General features: G+C 37.1%; 1 long non-coding RNA gene and 1 pseudogene across 1 annotated transcript in view; one reads left to right on the forward strand and one right to left on the reverse strand.

Annotated features, from left to right (window-relative positions):
* The window catches only part of LOC150093458 (uncharacterized), a 196,272-nt gene that overhangs the window by 153,204 nt on the left and 15,242 nt on the right, over window positions 1–27,826 (forward strand). The window lies entirely within an intron of this gene.
* On the reverse strand, window positions 7,410–7,568 carry LOC150093459 (U2 spliceosomal RNA; annotated as a pseudogene).

Below are 27,826 nucleotides of genomic sequence, written 5' to 3' on the forward strand. Positions count from 1 at the left end.
AGTCCATTTCTTCTACGAAATCAGACTTTTGGTCTTCAACCGTATCTATTTTCTTATAACTGTCCAGAGACTTTTTAATCAAGCACTGTATGGCATGATATTCCTCCGCTAAGTAGCGGAATTGCTTTGGTGATAATTGATGGAGTGGTTGACGGATTTTTTTCTTTATTCTATCACAAGTTAAATCGTAGGAGGTTAAACAATCTTTAATAGATTTTCCTTCAATTGTTGGAGATTTCAAGTTTGAAAGATGGTTTTTAAAGTTTTCTGACATATTATTAAGCGTTTTGATATTATTTATCATACCTTTATATATGCGTTCTAAACGAAGAGCTTCTATGTGAGTTTCTGAGTTAACTTTCTTGAATTGGGAGGCAGTATTTTCTGTGGTTACACTGTTGTCTAGAACTTTAGCACCCTGAGCTAAGGGTGATGAGTTGTCTGCCGATTCCACTTCGTCGTCTTCGCTTGAAGATTCCTCACCCTCATAGAGTAAGTTGTTAACAGATTGACTATCCGGGGAAGACGTTGCTTTTCCTTCTTGACACCCTTGGGTACTGTTGGGATCATCTTGCGATGTTTCCAGATTCTTTTTATTGGACATTGAAACAGCTTCTTGCTTGTTGGGGACTTTAGGTGACCCTAAGTCTTGAGTTGTATTGGTTTCTAAAGAGGTTCCTTCCTCTTTGCTTTCCGAGTTAGACTTTAAAATAGTACAGTCTTCCTCCACAATGGTAGACAAAATGGGTTCTTCGCCTATCCCATGGACACTCTTCTGAGGAATAGTTGGAGTCTGGTCATAGTTAGACGTTACAATAATGCTCTCTTTTCTAGGAAGAGTAGGAAACTCTTCCAGAGACAGAAGTGAAGTATTAGTATTGAACTTGGGACATTGGTATTTTGAGTGGGAGAGGTCCTCACACTGACTGCAAGGATTTTTGCAGGTAACTTGGGAGTGTCCAATTATGGCGCAATTTCCACATTTATTTAAGGGACAGTCTCTCGCGGTATGACCTTCTAAATGGCATCTAGTACACAGCCTGGTCATTCCAGAGTAGTTGACCATGACTGTGTAACCACTTATAGTGACAAAATTTGGAATACTTTTGTTTACTTTCATTTTGATATACATTTTCTCTCCTTGTTTAATTTGTGGATATTTGGAGAAGGTAGGGCGAACTACTGCTAAAACTTGGCCATAATTTTCAAACGTTTTTTTAATAGTCTCGTCATCTATTTCTGATGGTAGTTTTTTAACATAAACGAATTTCACACCACTGCCGCCCACGGTAGTGGGGAAAAACCTCTCACCTTTTAACAGGATTCCATTCTCTATAAGTTTATCTTTTTGGACATATGTTTTGGAGGTGACCTCATAAAGTCCTTTTTGAAAGTCCCAGCAATTTATGCTTTTAAGATACTTAAGATTATCTGCGCCTAAAAGATGAACAATGGCGTCAGCAATATCTTCAGGTTGGTAAGCTTTCTTAAATGAAAATCTAACCGTAAGGTCTCTGTTGAATTTCTTAGTGGTAGACATAACTAGATCTTAAGTAAATACTACCAAAGGGCTGGGGGGGCCTAGCCCTGATCCCACCACTACCAAGTGTTTGTCCTTGCCCCTGTCTGGGGTTTGTACTGTAGTCTGTTCACGGGACTTGACACCAAGAGTTTCGAAGAAACCCACACACTGATATCAAGCCTCTATGAACAGATGCTACAGTATGATATTAGCCCAGCAGCTTACGATAACCAGGTTTCCAGATGGAAACCCTAAAGCTATCCAAGCTGCCAGCACCAATAAAAAAAGGCACTTTTACAACTACGAAAGCTGATAAGCACAGATCAGACTAGTACCATTAAATGTGGTGTTACCCAGTCATCATGTCTGCTAATAGAGCTAAAAAGCTCTAAGTTTATAGGGTAAACTTGGTATAGAAGAAGTGGATGGTCAACCGACACCTATATTATTGCTGACTAAGTTTAAGGTTTAAGCTTTAAAGGTTATAGTTTGAGATATAATTTAAATTTAGGTGTGATTGCCAATTTAAATTATTAATTTAAAGTTTAAAATTTAAAGTTTAAAATTAATAGTAATACAATTTACTAGGGTTATAAAGTTTGAAATTAGGTTATGAGGGGGGATGAAAACTTTAAATTTTTATTCTTACCTTATTATTCCATAGATAGGCTATAGTTGGCGGAACACACCATTGTCTGGAGAAATCTGCTGGGCCAAGTTCTTCTAATTTCATTGTTAGAAAGTTTTTGATGCTAGTTCTGCAGCTTCTAATGATATCTGGTAATCCTCTTCTACACTTGTTGAAAAAAGCAAAATTTCGGATTTTCCATATGTGAAATCTAAATTCAATGATTATGTAGAGGAGTAGTTTATGTTGATTCTTTGGTAAATTCTGGGATGAGTCAATGAGTCTTAGAGCAAGGTCCACTGATATCGTAGTGTTGAATTTTGCCTCTACTAGTCGCCAGATCGCTTTGGCTGTGAAACACTCATAGAAGAGATGGGAGATGGTTTCACATTCTTGGCAGAAGACACACTGATCGGAGACTCTTCTATTCCATTTGGATATAACGTAATTTACAGGGAGGATCTTATGTGTAATTTTGAAATTAAGAGTTTTCCTAGTAGCGTATAGAAAATTGAGAGAGTTATTTCTCCATGTGATGGAATTTTCGGTTGATATAGTTTCTGTATCTTGTAAATTTCTGAGGATGTGATACATTTTTGATCTTTTGGTAAGGAGAACATTTTGTTTATCCAGGAAAGGAGAGATTAATTTGAAAGTTTTGATACTCTCCTGATGTTCCTTTGGTGGAAAAATTGCTTGTGGGCCAACATAGTGAATATAAAACAATTCACAATGTTTGGACCCAAGCCAATACTTTATCAGGCCGTGGCCTATGTGAAGGGGGTTACTCAAAGTTTTCATTAGTTCTTCTAAACGGATAGCAGATAGGAGTTCTGATAATAGAGGTATGTTGAGGCCACCGCAGTTTGTTGGTCTGGTCAGTTTTATTCTTTTTATTTTGTCTTTTTTTTTCTTTCCATAAAAAATTAAAAAGTATCTTTTCGCATTTTCTAATGAAGTGTTGTGTAGTACAAAAGAGGTTGGCAAAGTATGAGATAATCGGAATCATGAGTTGCTTAATGATTTGGGCTCTTCCATAAAAGTCCAGTATACATGAGTTCCATTTGGTCTTGATATTTACAAGTTTGTTTTGTATTTCTGCTTGGTCAGTCAGAGTATTGGCATTATTGAAAGAAATTCCTAATATTTTAACTGGTGGAGGTAGAAGAGTGATTTGAGGCCAATGACCTATAGGAAGTATAGCTGTTTTTTCACTATTTATTTTCGAACCAGAGGCTTTTTCAAAGATTTTAATTGAATGTGCTAAACCTTGTTTGGAATTTTCTGTACTTATAAATATGTTGATATCGTCAGCATACATTAAGGTTTTTAGAGGTGGACCGGCTGGTTGCGGTAGTTCAATACCTTTGATGTCTGGGTTTCTTCTGATTTCATTGGCAAGAATTTCTATATAGATAACATAAAGGATCGGAGAGAGGGGGCAACCTTGTCGCACCCCTCTAGTAATTTTTATTGGGTCAGTAAGAGTTTCATTAATCAGAATTTGGCTACTAATGTCATGGTAGATGGTTTTAACTATATGTACAAAGGAATTGCTTAATCCATGTTTTTCCAGCGTTTGAAACATGAGTTTATGACACACTCTATCAAAAGCTTTGGATTGATCCAATGTAATTAATGTTGCTGCCATTTCTTTATGTTTTAAATATGATATAACATCCCGAAGGAAAAACAAATTGTGAGATCCTGCTCTGCCTGGAACTGCGCAGGCTTGATTATTGTTTAAGATAGTTGGTAAAATTTGAGAGATTCTAAGGGAAAGGCATTTTGTCAGGATTTTGTAATCAGTATTAAGTAACGATATAGGTCTCCAGTTTTTTAAATCTTTTGGGTCTCCTTTTTTGGGTATTAATGTGATAATGCCCATTTTTTGGGACTGAGTAAGTTTTCCTTTCTGTATGCAGTCAACTATAATTTGTAGAAAAGCTGGGCCTAGATTAGTCCAAAATGTTTTATAGAATTCAATCGGAAGACCATCAGAACCAGGAGCAGCATGGTTTTTAAAGGAGTTTACCGCAGTTTTGAGTTCCAGAAGTGAAAAAGGTCTATCTAGCAGTTCTTGTTGGGGGATGGATATTTTAAGATTCTGTTGTAGTAGTTTCGGCCACAAGGATTCATCAACCGGTTCGGCAGTATATAGTTGAGTATAATATGAGTGGAAGGCCTGAGTAACATGCTCTTTTTTTCCAGAAACAATATCATTGTATCGAATTTCTTGTATATTTCTGAATTTTCTGTCTTCTTTTATTTGTGTATAGAAGACTCGACTGAATTGGTGTTCTGCCGCTACCTTCTTTATTCTTGCTTTAATGCGTTGTGTGTTTATATCGTCTTTTTCTAGTGTTAATATCTGACTCTTGTAGTTTTGGATTGCCTGTTGAATTTGGAAGATGTTTGAATTATTTGTACCATGTTGGAATAAGTATATTAACCTATACAGTAGTCTTATCTTAGATCTGATGTGTTGCTTTCTTTTCTTAGAAATCTCCTGAAGCTTTTGTTTACAAGCGGCTTTCAAATTTTCCCACCATTTAGCTTTCTCCTCGGTGTTGATATTTTCTTTGTGTTGTAAAATTAGATGATTGATTTCTTTTTGAGTATTCTCTTCTTCTAAAAGTTGTGGATTGCAGCGCCAGTAGCCAGAACCAAAAAAATTTTCTGTAGGGAAAAGTAAAGAAATGACTACCGCAGAGTGATCTGACATCTTCATCGAGTGGCTCATATTGTCTACGAAATTTTGTTTTAAAAAGATTGATAAGTTTTGTGTGATATATAGACGATCAAGTCTTGTTTTCACTCCTCTAGACGATCGCCAAGTAGTACAGCTTAATTCGGGATAAAGAAAGTTCCACGAATCAATTAGTTTGAATTCTTGACAAATTTCTGCCAATTGAAATTTTCCAGAATCTCCTTGGTTTGGATCCCCCCCAACCTTGTCCTGAGATATATTCATGACAAAGTTGAAGTCTCCCCCCAAGACGATTTCGAAGGGGCCTTCCAGGTAGGTAGAGAGGTTTCTTAAGAACTGTTTCCTTTCTGATTTGTCTGAAGGGGCATATACATTAAGTAATTTGATATTGTGGTTGTTCAATTTTATATGGACAGCCATAATTCTTCCCTCCTGATCTCTTTTGGAGAACAAGATTTTTCCCTTGAAATCAGGATGAAAGATGATGGCTACCCCCTTGCTCCTATTTGTACCGAAGCTCCAAAAAGATTTTCAAAATTTTTAATAGTTGACAGGTGATTGATATGAGTTTCTTGAAGAAAAATTATATCCCACTGTTGATAGATCATATATTTTTGTAACCATTGTTGTTTTATTGGATTGTTAAAGCCTTGGATATTTAATGTGACTATTTTAAAGGCAGTTAAACTTTGCATTAAAGCAGTTTAATTTTATTCTTGTTGTTATTTTCTTTTTTGCTTGTTTCCTGGTTTCCCAGTCACTTTCGAGTGCGAGCTCCCCGTATTTGTACGCAAAATTCTAGGGGCTGGCATTCCCAACTTGTTAATATTCTCTAAAGAGACTACAGGAATTGTGGTTTGCTTACGATTGTGAAAAGGATTTTTTCCTGATTCTTTGCTAACCTCTTTGTTGGAAGTACTTTCCATCTCAAATGCTTGACGAACTTGATCTAGTTCTTCCTGTGTATTCTGGATAACCTGCAAATCCTTGTCATTATTTTTAACAAGTAATTGAAAAACACTTTCAACACTATCATCTACATATTGTGTCTCTTCTGTTGGTTCTGTGTTAAAGAGAGGGTCTGTGTCTATAGCATCACACGAATTTTCACTCATATCTGAATTAGGTATCATTGACGACACGTCATCGGCGACACGACACGAGAGCTTTGGTCTTCATCTGATGGAGGAATTACCGAAGACATTGTTATTGGAATGGAGGTACTTGGTTGTATTTCTTCCAATGGAGGGGGTTGTGGAGGAACCAAGACTATGGATTGGAGAGATAATTCTTTGTCTTGAACAAGGATAGGATGAGATGATTTTTCTGTTTCTGTTTTGTCCTTGTTGTGATTAGTAGGTTCTTTTCCATTAAGTGGTGGAAAGTCCTTATCTGTGAATATTGGTTTGGTTTTTTTAAATTCACATTGGAATTTTCTATGTGTTAAAGCATTGCAGTTTTTACATGGTTCTGTACAAATTAATTGGGAATGTCCGTATTTGTAACAATTCCCACAACGATTAGAGGGGCAGTCCTTAGCCATATGACCTTCTGTCCTGCATTTGCTGCACACTTTAATAATACCATCATAGTTAGCCATAACATAGTGGCCTTTTATCTCAATAAAGTTAGGCACTGGTTTCTTCATATCAATTTTAAGGCTAATTTTATCTCCTTGTTCAATATGAGGATATTTTTTGAAGTGGTGTCTGGTAATGGATATATTTGTGCCATACTCTTTAAAGGCTTCAAGTATGAAGTCATCTGTAATTTCAGCAGGAAGTTTCCTGAGAAAAATGGTTTTTATAGTGCTACCTATAGCAATTGGTTGGTACTTTTTCCCATCTATAACAATTCCTTCTCTTATTAGGACATCTTTTGTGTAAAAATCTAATGTTGTTACCTCGTACAACCCTTTGGGATAATCCCAACAATTAATATTACTTAACTTGAAGGGATCTACTGTAGCAACTAAGGCATCAGCCAAAACTTCAGGCTGAACTGCCTGTTGAAAAGTGAATCTTACTGTGTGATCTCTTAGGATTTTAGACATGGTAGAAATTTATTTTTCTTAACTGTATTAAACAGCACTGCTTTATAAGCAGTAGTACTAAATAATGGTAGTGTGACGGTGTTTACTAGATCTTACTACCAAATATATAAAATAAAATAAATAAAAGGCTTTATTTAAGACAGCCTCTACACAGAAGAGATCTACCTTATAGTGTAGGGCAGTCTTCACCTTATAGGAGACGGTGACACTGTTGATGTTACGGGGGGATTGTGAATGAAGACTTACTTAGTCTGAGCTTGGTATATCTCCACCCTATCTGTGTAACACACGACCACCACTGGTCTTCTTTGCGGGTGGAGCCAGGCCGGCTATATACCTCTGTACACAAAAGTATGCAGAGGGGACAGTGAATATATATACCAGCTGGAAGGCTAGTGCGATGTAACTCTTCAATCACTACTGCAAAAAAAACAAGTGTTTCACTTTTCCCCAGTCCGGGGTTTGGGCCTTTACAAGACCTTGAGTGTATTGTTCTAGGAACAGATACTACTCAAACAGTTAGCCTAGCAGCTTATAATATCCTGGTTCCCGAACAGGAACCTTCTAGATATTTAAGCTGCTAAACCTTAAAAGAACTTTAGCAACTAAGCACAGGTACTACTATTTGATCTTAGCCAAAAGGCAGAGAAGCGATACCAAGCAATAATATTTTTACCTTTTAAATAACCTTTATTTATGTTCCTTTAAGGTGTTTTTTTTTTTTTTTTTTTTTTTTTTTTTTTTTTTTTTTTTTAAATATTAGAAAGCTTTAGGGAATTTCAAAAATTGATGAATAATTTATAAATATATCATTTACTCTTTGAACATCTAAGTGCTGTTCTGATTTTCAGCCTACATGGACAAGGTCAACATTGTCGGTTTCGTTTGTGTGCACGTCGCGATAGCGCAGACGTAAGGTGCGAAAGTTATGGTGATTATAAAATTAAGTCAGGAACAAACTAATACTGCAGTCGTCTCCCCATGTCCACGGTCACCACCAGAGCGAAATTTCCAGACATAAACAATTTGTAATTACATTGGCAATTATTTCAAAGCCGAATGTTTGTACAAACTATGAAAGTTTCCTAAGATGACATGAGAACACAATCCTCAGCATCCCCGAATTGCCTTCATTATTGCAGTAGCATCCACTTATTGTGATCGCGGATGATATTAGCGAGTGATCGGCTATTATTATCAAAATCATTCGGTCCCGAAACTCACCATTAAAATTGAATTTAAAATAATTCGCCTATTATTATCACAAATTCCGGTTATTGTTATCGAAATCCTCAAATGTTTGGCCTTTTGAGTCTCAGAATTCTGAGAAATCAATGTTGATCAGGAGAAAATTTGACAAACAACATTTGTAGAAATCTCATTATTTTGTTAATCTTACTTTAATGTTATTCTTCCGTGTAAATTCCAGGCAAATGCAGGTGGGTAATCTTAATCTTTCATGCAAATGCAGATTCAACTTGAGTATCCTTTGACTTTAAGTGCTCGCAAAAACAACCCTCAGCATTATGGCAGAAGCAAGTAAAAAAAAAAAAACCGTAAAGATTTATCTTTTCAAGAAAAGCAAAGAATTTTGGAGTCCTATGTATGATAAGTTGCCCAAAACAAGTCGGCATATTGTGTTGTACATTTCGAAATTTCACAACCATTCTGTTGCAAGATCTTTAAAAAATAAACAACAACAATGGGCAAAGAAAATTTCACAGCAACTGATGGTTGATTTTAAAGGTGGAAAATGCGATAAAATATTGTGTACAAGCATATTCATATTGAAGAAAAAGAGTGATGAATTTTTTTGTTATCAGTTGATGTGTCGATTAAGACCGAGCGGCCAAAAATTATTGCTGAATATTCTCCGGAGGATTTTTACACATTATGAGCAATTGGTTAGCTAAGTGCGATGCCCACGAGTGAATGAATGGCAATCTTAAAATACAGTATTGCTAGTTACGCCTTTTGTAAAAAATTATGTTGTTTTTTTTTAAATATAAAAAATAAACTATAAACAATAAATTGTGAACGTGAAAAACTGGACTGTGTCGGCAACTGTAGGTTGACATACTCTATTTTCAAACAAGTAAATGTCTTAGGGGAAAGATAATTTCATGGCCGATGTGATCCCACTCCACTTAATGGAGGGATGAAGTGGCCATATATATATATATATATATATATTTAAATCATCTATGTTTTCGGTAAGTTTTATTGCAATTATGAAATCAAGCTTCTTCCATTGAAATGCATGTGCGAACTTAACTCCAAAGGTAAAAGTAGAAATAAAAACTAGAAGAAAAATGCATACCTTAGAACTATATTGAGAATATGATGTCATTTATCTTTGTTCTTTTGTTGTCATTTGAAAAAAAAAAAAAAGTAGGTCATGATGATGTCGTTTCCAGAACACTGCAGCCACTTACCCTTTACTGAAAAATAAGACATACGTAGGAGAATGCATTAACCAGACGACACCGAACTTCTTGCTACTTTGGTATTGGATGGAACTTGGCTTATTTTTAATATTGCATAACGGCCAATTGTCTGAGAACACGTAGGGGTGCTAGTTAAGTATTTATAGCCTTATTCTTGACTCTTATAGCTACAGTTTCAGATATTCGTCATTTTTTTTTCATTATTTTGAACATGCAAAATAGTTGCTTTTTTATTCTCAGTACGTATATACTTTTATTCAAGTGCACCAATTGCAACTTTGGTTTCTTTCTGTAATTTATAACCAATCTTGGTGTGGGGGGAACAATTTCTGAAACGACAGGTGGTAGCGAAAGAAGCGTTATGTAAACTAATAATTATGGTGAACAAAGATTTCAGGAGGGTCGAATGTTCACTATGAGGACAGATTAAGTAACTGTACGAGCAGAGTTTGTCAGAGGGGGCGAAACAATGGGGGAGAATATAATAATAAAAAAACATAAATTATCGGGAGATTTTTTACGATAGTTGTAGATTAGAACAGTGCATGAATTAAGCGCTATGTATTTTTAGCCTTAGTTTTAATACAATTAGTGAAAATTTTAAAGTTCTATTGCTTACACCTATGTGTATGATTTGAGCTTTCGACATTAAAAAATAAAAAACTTTGCATTTGAGCAAGAACTAACACTCAGAACTACTCAATTTGAGGGTTTTTTTTAAACCTCATGCAATGAGGATCGAGTGTTTGGAGAGACTTAATTAACATTTGCTTCTTTCTGTTAGCTGATGCAGTCGGTAGACAATTTTGTAATCACTTCAGCATTCACTTCTCCCTATGTATCACTCTGCGCAACCATGCAATCTTCCTCATTGCAACTAACTCTTCATTATTTTTATCAGTCAAACCATTCTCTCACTCTATACTTTTACTTTCACTCTCTTTTACTCTCACTTTCAACACCACTCTCAATTCTATCTGGTGCTACATCACTATTTTCTATTGCATTATGACTTTCATCTACTACATCAATCCTCTGACCTGAGACACACTTCAAATCCTCACTGTCATGACACTTTATGGGTGAAGCATAAATGCTTTTCATATTCCCCTCCATCTGAAAAGGAAAGTTCTTTGGGTGGAGAATTATTGAGCTTTAAGCTCACCCTGAAAAGGCAGTGAGATTAACTCTGTTCAGCTGAGCATAGAATTGACTTGGGTCTCTTGTATTTGCAGAAATCTGCTTCATTATAGTCTGAAGCTTGCTTGATCAGTGGGTTCGGATGATTAATTGTCTTATTGAAGAACTTTTCAGCTAGGTCATGAAGAAGAGTTGTGATGTAGGGAATGCTGATGTCTCTGTGAATTTGGGAGTTTCTGATAAACCATGGAGTATCTAAACTCATTCTCAGACATTTGTTTTGTATTCTCTGCAGCTTCTGAATATTTGTCTTCGAAGTGTGACTCCACGCAGGAGATGCATAAGTTATGACTGGGCGTATTACCATCTTGTATATGAGCAGTTTGTTCTGAGTATCTAATTTACTTTTTCTGTTGATCATGGGGTAGAGCTGCGCTATTGCTTTAGACGTCTTTGAACTTATGTGTTCTATATGGTTGGTGAATTGTAGTTTTTTATCCAGAATTACTCCAAGATATTTGATTGTATTCTGCCATGGGACTTTAACACCTAGTAAATGTATATCTTCCTTGATTTGAGGCTTTTTTCTAGTGAACAGTATGGCTGAGCTCTTCTGTGGATTGGTTTGAATTCTCCAGTCCATAAACCCATCTTTCTAGCGTGTGAATGCTGTTTTGGAGTCTCTTAATAGCCAGTTTTGGGCTGAGAGATCTTGCTAATAATGCAGTGTCATCAGCATATAATGCAGTGATTGTTGAGCTTGGGTTTTGAGGGATATCAGCAATATAGATAGAAAACAGCAAGGGGGCCAAGAGTGAGCCCTGCGGTACTCCTGCCAGAACCTTGCATCTGGTTGATACAGTTTCATTTATTTTGACTTGCATGTATCTGTCTCTGAGGTAAGAGTGAATTATTTTAACTAGATTAATAGGTATATTGAATGTGATGAGCTTGTAGAGAAGACCTTGATGCCACACCTTATCAAAAGCCTTTGCAGCATCTAAAAAGACTGCAGCTGTATGAAGATTCCAGTTGAAGCCTTCGGAAATGTATTCGATCAGCCTGTGGATCTGCTGAATGGTGGAGTGGTTTTTTCTGAATCCAAATTGCTCATTTGGGATTATATGTAGTTGGTCCGTTGAGATTGAAGTCTAGTAAGGACCACTTTTTCTGCAATCTTTCCAAGGTTAGACAGAAGACTGATAGGTCTGTAGTTTTCAGGGAGTTGAGCGTTTTTTCCCATCTTTTTGATTGGTGTGACATCTGCTATTTTCCATGTTAAAGGGAAATACTGGAATCTGAGGATGGCATTAATTATGTTGACTAGATGTACAATGGCTTTTCTGGGGAGTAATTTAATTATTCTGTTTGTAATTCCATCTGGGCCTGGAGCTTTATTGTTGTTCAGGTGGGTTATAATGTTTATAACTTCTGTTGGAGAAGTGGGTGTGAGAGATTCTAAATCATCTTTTTGTTCTGTTATGGTCTGCCTAACTCGGCGGTGAATCTTGTAGATAAGATTGATGTTCAAATTTTCATATGAAGGGTTGCATTGACTTTCCAAGCTGTCGGCTAGAGCCTCTGCTTTTTCCTCATCATTGTGAGCTATTCCTTTCGAGGTTTGAATTGGGGGTAAAAGTTGCCTTTTGGTGCGGAAGGTTCTTAGAAACTTCCATATGGAGTTGTCCTCAGGGTTTAATTTTGTTAGCTTAGATTCCCACTCTTGGTTTCGATGTGTCTGGAGGGCTTCACGTACTTGTCTGTTTAATTTGTTCAAATTTGCTTTATCTTGAGGGGCTCTTGTGTTATGATACCGCTTTCTGGCTTTATTTTTCAGTCTAATTAAATCCATAATTTCCTCAGGGATCCGTCCACTAGGGTGAAAAACTGTGGTTTGGGTAACTGCCTTTATTGCATTTTTGATTTGATTGGTAAAGTTGTTTGCAGCCATTTCAATCTCCTCTTTAGTGTGAATAGTAGGGACTGGGCCAATGTGATCAGGTAAGATTCTGGTGAGTTTGTCCCAAGATATGAAAGAGTGGGGAGGGGAGAATTGTTCTTGTGTACCAAGTTTAAGCAGAATAGGGTTGTGATCTGATGCAAGTTCATTTATTGCTTCCAGCTGGTATTGGTATCTGATGTTTTTGAGAACAACTATGTCAAGTACATCTGAACTTCCAGTTGAGCTATGATGGGTGGGCTCTGTGGGTCCGATTACAACAATAGAATTTTGCGTTGCGTAATGGTTTAGAATTCGACCTTTGTCATTGATTGTGGAGCTATGCCAGGCTGTATGTTTGGCATTAAAGTCACCAGCCATGATGATGGAGTCCAAATCGGATACCAGCAATGGAATGCTGGGTGGATTATATATAGCGTAGATTTTGATATTGCCAGCGTTGTTGGTATTAACTTCAATGCCTGTTATCTCTAGGTTTTTTAGGCATTTGTTTCCTTTCTTGAGTTGTTGGGCTACTGATAGTTTGGGCTTGGGTGTGATTAGCATGGCTGACTTCAGCATCGCTGAATTGTGTTGGAGGGGTAGTTTTTTGTAACCCTCGGTTGTTTGGGTGTGTAATGCATCCCTTGTAGTTTGCAGGGTGAGGTCCTCTACAATTTGCGCATTTAGCTGGAGTGGATCTTGGTTTTGTACACATGACTGTCTGGTGGCTCTCACCACATTTTAAACATCTGTAATTTGCCTTGCAGAGTTTTTGGGCATGGCCAAACCTATGGCACTGCCCAGCTATCGACTTCTTCCTTAGTGGTTCAGTAGAAATTCTGAGGCCACATATCGTTGTTAATTCATAAATCTCTTTCTGTGTCTTATCAATTTCTACGAGTATCAGTGGCATTGGTCTTTTATCTGCCCTGAGCATCCTGCTCACTTTCACTGGTGTTAGGTTCCGACTCATAAGATCAGTGGTGACTTCTTCACAGGTGACACCCTCGGTCACTCTGCGAAGCACAACCTTGAGATTTTTCTCCCTGGGTAAAGCAAAAGTATGATATGGGAGACTTTTGTTATCCATTAGTCTTGTCAGCTGTCTGTAGTCAGTGAATGAGGCTGGTTGGATTTTGACTCAATCTTGATTTTTTGCCCAGGAATATGCAATTTTGTGTTCCCTAAGGACTGTTATGACAGTGGTCCATTTGTCCTTGTCCCTTAGTATTACTGGTATTATATATGTGGAACCTTTTCGGTGTTCTTTGGGACTTCTGATGTACATGTGTCTTCATCCATCTGGTCTTCTATGGTTCTTCTTCTTTTGTAAGAGTGCTCCCCCTTGAGAGATGTTTTGACAGAGGGATTTTGATGACAGAGCAGCAATGAGATCCTCTTGTGAGATCTCTTTCTCCTCCTCCTCTCCATCATTAGAGTGAATGTTCTCTTTTATGAATCCTGGCCAGTCAGTTTCTAATTTGCTTATAAGTTTGAGCACTTCTAGAGACTGAATGTGATCTTTGATGTTGTCCATCTCAAAGTGGCAATTTCCTGCCAGCAGAGATGGGTTAAAAGCAGTATAATAATCCCGCAGGGCCGGGGGCCTGCCAGCAAAGTATCCTGTAGACCTAGACGGACTACTAGCAATATATGATCCCGCAGGGCTTGAAGCCTGCCAGCAAATGTCCTGTAGATTGAGTTAGTCTACTAGCAAAGTCTTCTTAGAACCTACTAATTCGGAAAAGGAGTATCAATATCTCACTTGGCCACAGTTAGAAACCTACCTCCCTATAAAACCTTAATACCACCACTGGTCCTCATTGCGGGTGGGGCCTGCCGGCCATTTGACCTCTTGCACTTTTCGTGCAGAGGGGGAGACAGTAGGAATCACACTGTGTTAGCACCAGTGCAATGTGAGATTACTGAGAAACCTTGTATGCGATGTAATCAGGCTCAGTCTAAAGTAACACGTCCATTCTCATCCACACTCCACATTCACTCCGATCTCGATCATTCGGAGATACCAAGGCAGAAACATTAGCAAGGTCATCTCCTCCTATAGGAGCTGCCAAACGGTGTGCCACCTTTTTCTTAAATTACTCTGGATTTAGAGAAAGATGTTGAAAGTTTATTTTTCACTTGGTCAGACTATAATAAATTTAGTTTAATTCTTTATCCAAGTGTGTGCAAATAAAAGTCAAAACTAGTCTGGGTAGTGGCCCTTCCCTTAATGCATAACATTATACATATCTGCAAGGAGATGTGTTTTGCATTATGGAGATACTGAGATAGGAGTGTTGGTAGCTTGCTCCACCTTTGCAAGGAGTTGCCCGGTGTTGTACCACTTTACCCCAGTCCTGAAGATACTTTCAGGCGTAAATTTTGTTTGCACACACTTGGATAAAGGATTAAACTAAATTTATTATAGTTTGACCAAGTGAAAAATAAACTTTCAACATCTTTCTCTAAATCCAGAGTAATTTAAGAAAAAGGTGGCACACTGTTTGGCAGCTCCTATAGGAGGAGATGACCTTGCTAATGCTTCTGCCTTGGTATCTCCACTTGGGCCTGGCTCCCACTGAAGAGACCTCAATAAAGGTTGAAACTAGTCTGAGTAGTGGCCCTTCCCTTAATGCATACCATTATACATATCCGCAAGGAGATGTGTTTTGCATTATTGAGATACTGAGATAGGAGTGTTGGTAGCTTGCTCCAGCTTTGCAAGGAGTTGTCCGGTGTTGTACCACTTTACCCCAGTCCTGAAGATACTTTCAGGCACAAACTTTGTTTGCTCACACACTTGGATAAAGGATTAAACTAAATTTAACACAGTTAATTCAATTTCATTCTTAGTAAAATTAGATAACACATCTAAACACCCTTGAACATGAACACTAATTCGCTCTACAAAACACTCATTAATATACACAAAAATGCTAGTTTAGAATTAATCCATTCAATTATTTCTAAGTTATGTAAATTTATCACATTAATCATTGTCATATCACATACAATTTCCTTCTCAGACATTTCTTTCCAGTTGGGACAGGTCACTGCCAACTATGGTAATCACTGACAAGTTCATTATCAAATGTCCACACTCTAAATTACATACAGTGTCCATTCATTTCTTTAACTGGAAACATAAAATAAATTTTGTACTTTACCATTCCCTGGTATGATTATGTGGTCCGTCCACAGCTTTGTCTAGACATCTCGATCCTTCCGCTGGCTTTTGTCCACGTGGTCACTTACGATGGTCGCATGATATGGCCTTTCTGAACGACTTGGCGATATGCTGCCCTGGTGTCGTTCCGTTGCTGCTTGCAGTCATCAGCATTGCCAGTCCTTCTGTCGTGCTCTGCTACTCTGTTATGAAGAGATAGCTAGCTGAGACTCTGGAACTACAGGTACCAACTCATAACTTCTACGGGCGGTCTGGAATCACTCAGGAGGGGGGGGGGGAGAGAGAGAGCCAACGTCCAAGAAACAGGAACCAGGAACAAAAAAAAGCCCCGAGAGAGGGTGGCAAACCCCTCTTTCCGCTATGTTTTTCCGCAAGGCACTCATCTTCTGTGCTTAGAGTCTTCCGAGAAACACGATTGAGCATCGCTTTCCATATAATTATTTTTGTCGTAGGCCATAAATTACACTGGACGGCTAATACGTGACCTTTATACTTTTGCTTACATTCAATTAATTCACATACATTACATAGGATATTCTCTTTTTAACTACATTTATATACAAAATTCCTTTCATGACCTTGGGTAAACAAGATTAATTTCACATCTCTAAATCAACGTTTTTAGAGCCTTAATATATGTGTATTTTCTCTCTTGCCCAAGTACAAGTTTTCTCCTTGTTTACATTTTAGACTTGTTAGATCCTGAATGAATAATTTCTTTTAATAAATGTTTCATTCAGGATGTAACAATGCTCTAAATAATGAACTTCTTCCGATCTAACTTTCTTTGAAACTGGAAGAATCTCTTTTCTAATCAACGCTTCGACGAATGCTTGTCTAAATTTTATAAGTTTCATGTTAGAATTAGTTACTTTATGGGAAAAAAAAAAAAAACATTTGTGTATATATATTTCTATAATATGTAGTGCAATTTCTTTTGGCCATCTAATGGTCTTTCTTAGAGCTGAGTAATACAACAACATTTGATCTGATCAGTCAATGCCGAACATTCCCTTATTATCTTGAATTATGTTTGGTTTCATCTAAAGTTTCCATTGCCGTTTGACACCAACCATTCCAACTGCCTGTATGTTAGGAATACAAAGTACTTCTAATTTGTCTTTGCATTTACATACTATAGCAGCACCATGTCTCTACCAAAAACACCTCCGTTTTTCCCCCTTTCTGTTATTACGTAGTGTTCCACACATAAGTTTTGCATGCAGTCAATAATTTTGTACGAGTAACAGAATTATAAAAATTATTCATGTATAATATGTACCCCTTATCAAGATATTCCTCCAGTAAGTGCGAAACAACATCAGTAGTGTGACCCAGATTATTGTCAGTTTCTTCGGATTTACCGGAGTAAATTTTAATTTCATAACAAGACCATCGATTCGCACAGTTCATTAAGTTTGATTCTGTATTTGTGTTTTTTATTTTGTATATACTGGCGGAAACTTTATCTTCCATGCCATAGCATCATTGATTCATTGATACAGATATTTTTATCTGTATCAATGAATATAGTTTTTGTGTTGGGTGGTGGTGGTAGGAGTTTATATGTATACATTGGCCAGTATGTGTTGGTTTCTGGCCAGTATGTGTTGGTTTCAATATTACAGTGAAGGAAAGACTGCCAGAAGGAAGACAAGAGTATCTAGAAATGGCAGTGTGTTCAGTTTTTTTCATTCTATCTCAATTGTGAACTATATGCATTCGTGTTGTTTGTTTAGGTGGCTAAGAAAAGTGTCTGGTGTCCATGGGGCCAGATCGCGAAAACATTGTCAATGTATCGAAGCCAGACTTTGGGTTTTAAAGTAGAGGAATCTAGAGCATGTTGCTCAAAATGTTTCATATAAAAGTTAGCAATAGGCAGGGATAATGGCGAGCCCATGTCTGTGCCTTATTTTTGAAGGTAGAAAGTGTTTTGCCATACAAAATAACCAGAACATAATGCATGCACAAAGAGCGCTGTGATACCTGGAGGGAATTTGTTCTGTAAAAGGATTGTGTCATTGATTGGGACATTCGTAAAGAGGGCAGACACAAATAATAAATCATCTTTTTCTAATGCAGTGTCTTTGATTATGTTTATGAAGTGTTGTGTGTTTCTGATATAGGAGTGCGAATGACCTACCAACTCCTTGAGTTTTGCAGCTAATTTCTTGGCTAGGTGATAACTTGGGCTGTCTATATCCTCGACTATCAGCCAGAGTGGTGTGTTTTGTTTGTGTATCTTAGGTAGACCATAAATTCTTGGGGAACGAGCATAGTGTGGAAGTAATTTTTTGACTGTATCTTCAGGCAGTGTAGTAATTGATTTAAGTAGTTTCTCTGTTTTCTTTTTTATTCTATTAGTTGGGTCATAGTTAACAAGTTGGTATGTACTATTGTCCGAGACTAGCAGATTCGTTTTTTCTAAATATGTGGTTCGGTTTAGAATAACAGCACTTCCTTTATCGGCTCTAGTTATTACAATGTTCGGATTTGATTTTAATGATTTCACCGCGGTTAATTCGTGTTTCGTTAAGTTGCTTGTTATTGTTTTCTTATAATTTATATTTAAAATGTCGGTGGTTTCTAATCATATTTTATCTGTTATGGTATTTGGGTTGAATCTTAAGCCTCTTTCAATATTACAAATAAAATCCAGTTTGTTCATCGATCTAGGTGCTACAGCAAAATACAGCAATTCCCTTTGCTAAGTAGCGAGATTTCATCTTTGTTTAAGGCATGGTTGGATAGATTAACTGCGCTACTGTTACCTGCAGGTGATTGGTGGCTCCTGTTGTTTCTTGCTTCTGGTTGATTGTTAACGTTTCACTCCGGGGAAATTCAAATATGTCCGTTGGTTTTGTTGATCTTTTATTCAATGAAATTTTGTTATGAGATTTTCTTAATTTGAAGGATATGGTTAACCGTGTTGTCCGTAATCTTTTCTAGGATGATCCAAATTTCTGCGTTCAAGTAACTTGAAAGTTCAGATTTTACATTTTGTACCTGGTTTTGAGTAACAGCCAAGTTTTTTCTAGTAGCCTGAATCTGTTCTCTGAGTAACGCTTTTTCCATGCGGTGGTATATTCGTTGTGCCTTTGTTGAGGTAAATTTTCTCTTTACTTTGATGCAATTCGGAATGGCATTGCTGTCCCTACAACGTTTTAAAAATGCCATTCGATTGATCAAACCAGAAATACGAATCTTCAACTTACCGTATTGATTGCATCACTTGTGGGTCGAATGTCCACGAATTATCAGAATCCTTTCTTTTAGTGTTGCATGGTTATCTGCATTCATTTTGGAAATTATGGACTTTACAACCGTTTATTAATAGGTATTGTTTCTGTGAAAATTCCCATGCTACTCCTCTTAAACACTATTATTATTATTATGGCTATTATAGCCTGATTTTGTTTAGGGGTGTCCCTTTCTTTAATACAATGGCTATTTTTACTCAAAAATAATTATATATATATATATATTACGGCATTATGGGTGAGTATTGAAGGCAATTATAGCAGAATGAAAAAGGAAAAATTTTGTACATACCATGTTTTGATACTAGGATGTCTTCAAATTCTATGTTTCTGCTGAAGATTGTTTATAACAAAGGGGGAAGGGAGTGTCAGGGGGGGGAAGAATAAATTGGAAACCTGGGTTTATTTTAATATATATATATATATATATATATATATATATAGAACTGCCCACTCAGTCTCCAAAAGTTAGATAGGGCTAAATGGCCTCGCCTACTCCCCATATACGGGAATAAAAAGGCGTTAGCTGATTTTTTTTTTTTTTTAGAGCGCTTTTTTTTTGGGGGGGGAGGTTTACTTATGGGAAAACGGGCAGCAGAGAACATTAATGGGGTGCGAACCGTTTTGGTTGACTGACCATCAGAACATTTTTGGAATGAGTGTAGGGCTGTGTCATGACTGCAAGTTGAATCTGCCAAAAAAGGGCATTTGTTGTCGCTAAATGGCCAGAGGCTTGCCCTGATTTGTAAGTTTGTGGATCGTCCAACATTTGGAAATTAGGTAGGATCGGTGGACGTTGATTTCTTATGTCTTGTTTTTTTTCTCATTAATATAATGCTATTAGATTTAGTGGTCACTACTCTTTCCTTTACCTTATTAAATATGTTGGCCTTTGTTTGCTAATTTTAACCTTTATATATCCCTAAATCATCTGCCTAACACTGAGTATATGATCTTACTGCTTATCTGACAATTTCTAAGTTTTGGTACCCCAGAAAATACCTATTCCCTGATCTCTACAAGTCATCCACATTCGCTCAGACAAATTTATTTCCTGTGCTAGCCTGGGCTTTAAGGACAGAGTCAAACTTAGCCTAAGGATGGTTATAGAGTATCAGATGCTACTAATATAACTCGCTTGAAATCAGAAGCCGTAGGTTTTCCCTTTTGTTTGTTTGCAGTCATGCCCCCTTTCCTTTCTTACTTAGGATATCCCCGCACACGCATATGATCACCAGGTTCGCATTTTTTATGAAGGGTCTAGATCAGTCTACATGGTCAGAAAAGCAAGCATGGAAGGTAACAAATTTAATGAATTCATAATTAATTACAATACAAAGACAAAATTGATATTTATGCTAGATTAAAACTTGCGTTTCTCTCACTTTCTCATTCTTAGATAAACATGGATTTCTTAATCTCTACAATACTGTTCCTTTAACTTATCAAATATTTAGTTTACAACTTGATAGGAGCCAGCTAGGTATTTGGCACATTATTAATCTCCCTCAAGTAGGTCACGACAGAATCTCCAGCAAATTAATAGTTCTCAGAATTCAGTCTAATGGTATAGAGTCATTCACACATATAATAATTCATGACGTTTATCCTTATCATAAATTCGAGTTACACTTTCTTCTATTTCTGTTAGTCAAGTTCTCTAAAGGGCTAGAATGTGTAAAAGTACTTATCTACACTATCTTGGATTCTCTCGGGATTTTCTCCATTCTTCCTTCTTACGAAGTTCTGGCTGCCTTGGTTCTGTTGCCACATGGGAATAACGTGCTCTCCCTGGATCTGGTGCTCGGTTTCTTTACTAAGGATTTACATCGATGCTATTCCTTACCGACGGCCTGCATTCAAGATTTGTCGTGTTCTGTGGCAGTGCCATACTGGGATTTCTCGGAGATCAGCTCTTAAAGATAAGAACTGAATCATGATGACCACTCGAAGCACACGGTGAGAATACAGGAACAAACAAAACGGGGGTTTCATTTCTTTGTTGGAGGTTTTATACGCTCTCCAAGAGTGCCACCTTTCCGAGTTTGATCTCTCCTTTCGTCCTTCCGGTTTGTCCCCGACTGGGTGACTTCACCGTTCTTCATATGGAGCTTTCCAATTCCGGGAATACATGGGTCTTGATGTTTTCTTAGAGGTAGCACCCACGGACGCTTATGCTGCTATTGTAGTATCAGGCGACCTTTGCCCATTACCGAATTATTGGCATTCTTTCACATGTAGAAATTCACTGATAATTACTCTCATGTGTGCCCTTTTTGCAACTTACAGTTACATTAAAGGATAAACACACTAACTACAATACGAACAGTTCTTATTCTAATTTGCCAGTTGTTATTTCTTTTAAAACATAGTTAGATTGTGCCAAATGATAAGTATGCTCATTTAATGAATATCTTCTGTTAGACTCTGGAAAGGTGACCTCATTTAGAGTGAGGTCATCCGTTTCAGATCTAACACCTTGTTTTGATTCTAGGATGTCTTCAAATTCCATGTTTCTGCTGAAGGGGGGAAGGGAGTGTCAGAGGGGGGTGCTTGATGCAGGAAAAATAAATTGGAAACCCAGGTTTATTTTAATAATATATTACATAAATATATATATTATTGTGTTTAAGGGTGCTTTTTTTTGGGTGGGGGGAGGGTTTACTTATGGGAAAATGGGCAGGGGAGAATGTTAATGTGGTGCGAACCGTTTCGGTCGACTGACCATCATCGGAACATTTTCGGAATGAGTGTAGGGCTGTGTCATGACTGCAAGTTGAATCTGCCAAAAAAAGGGCATTTGTTGTCGCTAAATGGCCGGAGGTGTGGCCTGATTTGTAAGTTTGTGGATCGTCCAACATTCGGAAATTAGGTAGAGTTGGTGGATGTTGATTGATTTTTCATCGCATTTTATGGCAATTGTTTTGGATATTCTGAGCATTGTTTCGTTGTCTTGTTTGTCTATGATTATGGCCTTGTCGATTTGCTTGATATGTTTCAGTTCAAGGGTGTGAGCTGCAATTTCTGTCTTCCCTGTACTCTGTATTTTATTTTTCTTTTTGAAGTTTTTTTGTTTTTAGATGTTCCAGAATGGGGATGTTGCAATCCCGGAAGTGCTCTTGTAGTCGAGTCCATAAAGACCTAATGGCAGAGCCAGTGTAGATGATGTCACAGTCTTTTTGACAAGGAAATTTTTAGACTACGTTGTGGTGTTCAAATATTTCTTTGTGTGCGAGAGATTTAGTGGGTTTTAGGAGAGTTGCTAATTTTTGGTTCATGGTGAATACTAGCTTAGAGTCCTTGTGTTTGAAAATGTATTTCTAGGCTTTGTATGTGTTTTGGATAAATGGCAATTTGATGACCATACGTGTAAGGAAGTCTGTTTTGGTTGTATTGTTGTTATGACGGGTTTTTGCCATACCGTTCTTCTAATTTATTAGATGTGTGGGATAGTTGCGATTTTTAAAAACCCGTGTTAAATACTTTAATTCCGTGTTAAGATAATTACTGTTGGATGAGAATTTGTAAGCATTGATAAATTGTGATAGGATGACTGATTTTTTTAACGGAATATGGGTGCTATGAATTGAAATGGAGGAAGTTTCCGAAATGTGTGGGTTTGTGGATTATCTTCATAGCTATTTTGTTGTTGGTTCTGATTAATGTCAGTTTTAAGAAATTGATGGATTTGTTCTTTTTGTTCCATGGTGAATTTTGGTCTGTTGCTATTATCATTGAGGGATGTTAAAGCGGTAATGTGTGAGGGTTTACCAATGCATAGAATATCGTCTACGTATCTGCCATAAAAGGTGATGCCGAAGGGAAGGGCGGAGTAGGAGTGATTCTGTGTTCCAAGAATAATTCTGCTAGTTGTCCACTGATGTTTTGGCCCATTTGGAGACCAAAAATTTGAATATATATGGAGCTTTTGAACTTAAAGAAGTTGACGGATATTGTGAGTTTGATCAAGTTAATGATGTAATTTGGTATTAAATTTGTGCATGTGTGTAGGGTGTGGTCCTCTGTGAGTAGTGCGTATACGATGACTAATGTTCTGGGGATGTCCACGTTAGTGTATAATGAAGTTGCATCTAGTAAGGTGAGGATGTCATCTCGGGATGAAGTAATGTTATTTATTTTCTGGAATAGGTCGTCCATATTTTTAATCATACAGTTAGACGTTGTAACTAATGGTTTGATGAGTTTGGCAACAAATTTTGATAAAGAAGCTGTGGTGGTGTTCTTGTAGGAGACTATGGGCTGTATCGGAAAACCGTCTTTGTGGGTTTTGATGGTCCCGAACATATATGGGGGTGCGTGTAGTGCGGGGGATTGTGTGTCTTATTGTGGTTTTGTCTATTTTGTTTTGACTTTTTAAGGTAGTGTAGGGTTCTGTTGATTTGTTTTATGAGGTCAGGGTGGGATCATAGATTTTTTGGTAGGTGTATTGGTCTTTTAAGACGGCCGTTATTTTGTTATCGTAATCGGTTTTGTTGATGATGACTACAGTGTCTCCTTTGTCAGCTTTTGTGATCATGATATCTGGGTTCTTTCTTGAGGATAATAGGGCTTTTTGCAAGTTGGGAATAATGTTGGGTTTCACTATTTTGCTATTTATAATGTTGTTTATTTTTTGGAATATAGTATCTCTGGGTCATTTTCAAGTTTCGCTTTGTCTTCGATAATGATGTATTTTTTTTGGTACGTATTTAGGGGATGGATATAGCGAAGTTAAGTCCTTTGTTTAGAATGATTTCGTGGGGTGTGAGCATGTAGTGTGACAGATTTATGATGGAGTTGTCATGTGTGGGTCTGAGGCAGTGATGTCTGAACGATTGGGGACTGTATGTATTGTGTATTTGGTGCCTGTTAAGGCATTTCATTTTTTTGCATGTCAGACTTCAGTTAACAGCGCGTAGTCGTTGATGTGTGTTTGGATACTTCCAGAGAAAACCACCCATTCTTTTGGGGTCATTAAGGTTTTCAATCTATGTTTTATATTGTGGATGTATGAATATGCTTGATTTTTCTTTCTGAATCTGTCATGTATGGCCTGTTTTATGAGTGCATGTGAAGCCCAGTAGCAAATTTTTTTTATTCCCAGGAATGGAGCGGTTACTGCGTACCGTAGCAAAGCTTGGCGTGACATTGTGAAGTAGGCAATTCTTAAGGAATGTTATGTTATGTGTATTTTTGTGCAGTGTATGTAAGGATGGTTCGTAGGTTTCTTTTGTGAAAATTATACATTCGTTGAATGTATGACGTGAGCCTATGACAGCCAGGTGTTTGGAGAGTGTACTAAAACAATCTTATTTTAAAGTGTTTTTGTGATATGGGGGGGGGGGGGGGCAGAAAGGGGATGGTTTGAGTTGTCATGCCAATGGGTGAAGGGTTTCTGGTTACAAAACACAATATAAATTAGGTATTGTTTCTGGGAAAATTCCCATGCTACTCCTCTTAAACACCATTATTATTATTACGGCTATTGTAGCCAGTTTTTGTTTAGGAGTCCCTTTTTTTAATACATTGGCTATTTTTACTCAAAAAAAAATTATATATTTTAGGGCATTATGGGTGAGTATTGAAGGCAATTATTGCAGAATGAAAGAGGAGGAAAAATTGTGTACATAGCTTGTTTTGATACTAGGATATCTTCAAATTCCATGTTTCTGCTGAAGGTTGTTTATAAGAAGGGGGAAGGGAGCGTCAGGGGTGCTTAATGCAGGAAGAATAAATTGGAAACCCGGGTTTAATTTAATATATTATATAAGTAAATATATATATATATTATTGTATTTAAGGGTGCTTTTTTTGAGGGGGGGGGAAGGTTTACTTATGGGAAAATGGGCAGGGGAGAACGTTAATGGGGTGCAAACTGTTTCGGTCGACTAACCATCATCGGAACATTTTCAGAATGAGTGTAGGGCTATGTCATGACTGCAAGTTGAATCTGCCAAAAAAGGGCATTTGTTGTCGCTAAATGGCCAGAAGCTTGGCCTGATTTGTTAGTAGTGGATCGTTTTCTTCCTTATCACAACTATTTTAACCTTTTATGCTTTTTCTCCGTAATACACTATATCGGGTAACACGTGGTACCTCTGAGGGACAATGGAATTTCCTTGAGATCGAGGCAGTATCAGAGTGTCTGAGATTTACCTCTCGTAAAATGCCAAGAAATTTATTTGTTTCGCTGTGCCACTTAGCGCTATTAGATTAATTAATATTAACAACCAAGAGGTAATCTCAGGACAGTACTTAATGATACCTATTAACTCTGCAGACGTGATCAAATTATACCCGTTTCTAATATCCCGCATAGGTTCGCATTAATATTTTATAAGCGGTGCATCGGATTCCAGAAATCACAGAAAGTCTTTGTTAGAATCAAAAGCAAGGTTTATTAATTCTCAAAAGTAGATACACTTAATAACATTAATTCAAATCCCATCTTAAGGGAGATCCATACAAAGCATAAAACATTCAAACACTACTATTGTACTTATAACATATTATGTAGCAACTATTTAAAGTAAGAACTATAATAACACTCTCTAATGCATTACTTAGATATTACTATCACAGTTATTCCAAAACTCCGTAGCTCTGTCAGACTACTCAAGATAACATTCATATCTTTCACAATTTTTTTATATTTTGTCAATTCTTCACTCTAAACATATCCTTAATTTCATTCAATATAAAAACGAACTTTAACACATCGACAGACAATAAGAATAAATTCAATACCCTTCTAAAGCGATAGCAATACAACCTTATCCTATATCATTACTGTTCTCTTTTATAACATATTAACGTGGCACAAATCTTTCATTCATATTCAGTGAAACACAAACAAAGTCTACTTATCTTCCTTTATGGTTCTTTATGGCATCATAAGTTCACAGGAAACTGGCCTTCTGTGGACAGCCAGACTTGCCCTTTTCAGCGGGGACACCGCCGCCCATACCTGCGACTGCCTTGATCGGAATCCCTCCAATACAGGGCACTGGCACCTACGCCACCACGAGAGGGGAGCACACCAGAGATCGAGAAAAAAAAAGCCTTGTTACAGGGTCGCATGACCTTTATATTTGCCCTATTCTTCTTGGCGATTCTCGCCCTTTTCGATGTCCAGCGAACTCTCACGTGTTGCTACATCATGGTGTCCATATCTCTACCCCGCTATCGCATGTACACTGACGTCACGTTGTTTGCTTGGGGCGAGCCGCTTCCTTGCGTACGCCTCCATAACCTTTGGACTTGACCCCCCCAATTGTTGAATTTGTGCTTACATTCCATAATTTCATTCGTGAATGGTACAAAATATATACTTATTTAACCTTTTCATAATAGAACACACTTCATTTACGTATACATAATACTTAATTTTCACTTAGAGGCAATTTACTGTATTTATCTCCTTTTTTTGTTTGGAAAAGCATGTTAGATTGTGATAAGATAGGAGTTCATAAAATTCCACTCTATCACAATCCAACATCCAACATTCGGAAATTAGGTAAGGTCGGTGGACGTTGATTGAGTTTTCATCGCATTTTATGACAGTTGTTTCAGATATTTTAAACATTGTTTTGTTGTCTTGTTTGTCTATGATTATGGCCTTGTTGCATTGCCGGATGTTTCAGTTCAAGGGCGTGAACTGCAATTTCTGTCTTCCCTGTACTCTGTATTTTATTTTTATTTTTGATGTTGTGATGTTTTTTTTGTGTTGAGATGTTCCGGAATGGGGATGTTGCAATCCCGGAAGTGCTCTTGTAGTCTAGTCCATAAAGAACTAATGCCAGTATAGGTGATGTTGCAGTTTTGACAAGGAAATTTGTGTTATAAAGAACTATTTTTAATTTCCCGACGTTTTGACCTTCATATCAAGGTCATCATATGGAGTATATACAAATATATAAGGACAAGCTGAATTACATTTCACACAGTAAGCTAAAGAAACAATGATTTGATCACTGGTTATTTTACTGACATTACCTCTAGTGAAAAAAAAAAAGATAAAATGAATTAAATATTTAGAAACTACATCAAAGCTAAATTCTATTTAAAATAACATGGGAGAAACATTCTTTCATACTGATAGTTTTCTTGCAGTAACAATGATGGCCTATTTTTTAACATGACAGTTGTTATATTAGATTTAAAATTCTGGATTATCTACAGTCCTGGTTATAGTTAGCTCTTAGGAAGAAAGGTTCTTTGGGTTGAATATGTGCGTTCCATATGCTTGTGATTTTTAGACCATTATTGTTCAGATTGGGGTGGTTGATAAGATTCTCACAGGCTTCTTTAAATTTGCATTCATACCATGTTTTGGTGTGATGTAAACAACTGGTGCTTTTCCAGTCAATTCTATGTAAAGTGTTCAGGGCATGATCAGAAAGGCCAGCTTCACCATAGTTATTATATTTACACAGTAAATATAATCAGACCTTTTGTGTGATAGGAATTGTGCTTCCTGTTTCCCCTATGTATGGTAGATTACAGGTGCAATAAATACAGTATACCCCAGAGTGGGCTAGCGGAGGGAGTGGGTCTTTGGATGAGATAAGTAAGCATTTTAATTTTGCAGGAAGTTTAAAGGTGGCCTTGAGGTTGTATTTCTGTAGTATCTGTTTATTTTATCTGATGTCCCTTGAATGTAAGGAGTGATTATAGTTTTATTGTAGTCTGGTTTATCATTGTTTTTTATTGAGGTCTTGTACAGAATTTTGTTAATGGTGTTTTGGCTGTAACCATTTTTTAGAAAAGTATTGCTGATAACACTATCCAACACAATTTTTGCTGACTTTTCTATGAGACTTGTTTTTTTACTAATTTGGGTGCGCTGATTTCAAATTTCTCTATCACGTCAGGTTTTTCCTCTATGGCATTTTCTTTTTGCTAATTTGTAAGTTTTTGATAGTTTTAAGGAGG

Source organism: Typopeltis vanoorti, chromosome 24 (genome assembly GCF_054136105.1).
Source record: "Typopeltis vanoorti isolate ZY-2024b chromosome 24, IOZ_Tvanoo_1.0, whole genome shotgun sequence".
NCBI classification, from domain to species: Eukaryota; Metazoa; Arthropoda; class Arachnida; order Uropygi; family Thelyphonidae; genus Typopeltis; species Typopeltis vanoorti.